This window comes from Alligator sinensis, unplaced genomic scaffold (genome assembly GCF_000455745.1).
Source record: "Alligator sinensis unplaced genomic scaffold, ASM45574v1 scaffold777_1, whole genome shotgun sequence".
Taxonomy (NCBI): Eukaryota; Metazoa; Chordata; order Crocodylia; family Alligatoridae; genus Alligator; species Alligator sinensis.
The window spans coordinates 2,691,022-2,692,091 of NW_005841882.1; positions in this window are offsets into that span (position 1 = coordinate 2,691,022).

Consider the following 1,070-nt stretch of genomic DNA (forward strand, 5'->3'; position numbering starts at 1 on the left):
ACCCTCCTGGCTGCCCAGGAAGATGTTCACGTCATCCGCATACGCCGTCAGCCGGAACGGGGGACCGGTGGCAGGGCCCAGCGCCAGTGGCAGGGCGAGGCCGGTCAGGCGATGTCACAGAGCGTGCAGCAGTGGTTCGACGGCCAGGGCGTACAGCATGCCCGACAGGGGACAGCCCTGGCGTATGCCGCTCCGCACGGGGAACGGGGAGCACAGCGCACCATTCACCTTGAGCAGGCCGGAGGCGTCGTGCTACAGGACCCGGAGCGCCGCGGTGAAGAGCGGCCCAAAGCCAAAGGCCTCGAGGGTGCCGAGCAGGTACAGGTGGTCGATGCGGTCAAAAGCCTTCTCCTGGTCCAGGGAGAGCATGCCGACGTCCAGGCCAAAAAGCTCCGCGGCCGTGAGCAGGTCACGCAGCAGGAACAAGTTGTCCTGGATGGTCCTGCCTGGCACGCAGTAGCTCTCCTCGGGCCCGATGACGGAGGCCATGACAGTGCGGAGACAGTTCGCCAGCACCTTGGCCAGGATCTTGTAGTCGGCGCACAGGAGGGAGACGGGGCGCCAGTTCTTCAGGCAGCTGAGGTCCCCCTTCTTGGGCAGCAGGGTGAGCACGGCCCGGCGGCAGCTGGTCGGCAGGGTCCCGTCGGCGAGGCTCTCGTGGAAGACGTGGAGGAGGCTGGGCCCAAGGAGGGGCCAGAAGGCTCTGTAAAATTCCACAGGCAGGCCGTCCAGGCCCAGGGCCCTGCCCGAGGCGAGCCCCCCCACTGCGGCCTCCAGCTCCACCAGGGAGAGTTCGCGCTCCAGGGCCTTGACCTGCGAAGTGCCCAGGCGTGGCAGGTCCTGATGCAGCTCCTGGGTGGCCCACAGACAGACGGGCTCAGCCGCAAACAAGTCCCGGTAGAAGGCGACGGCATGCTCCCGCACTTCGCCCGGGTCCATGAGCAGCCGTCCCTCCGGGGTCTTGAGGTGGTCCAGTGTCTTCGCCGCGGCCCGCCACCTCTCCAGGCTGAAGAAGAAGTTGGTCGGGGCGTCGGCCTCTGCCAGCTCCTGGCAACGGGCCCGGACCCCAG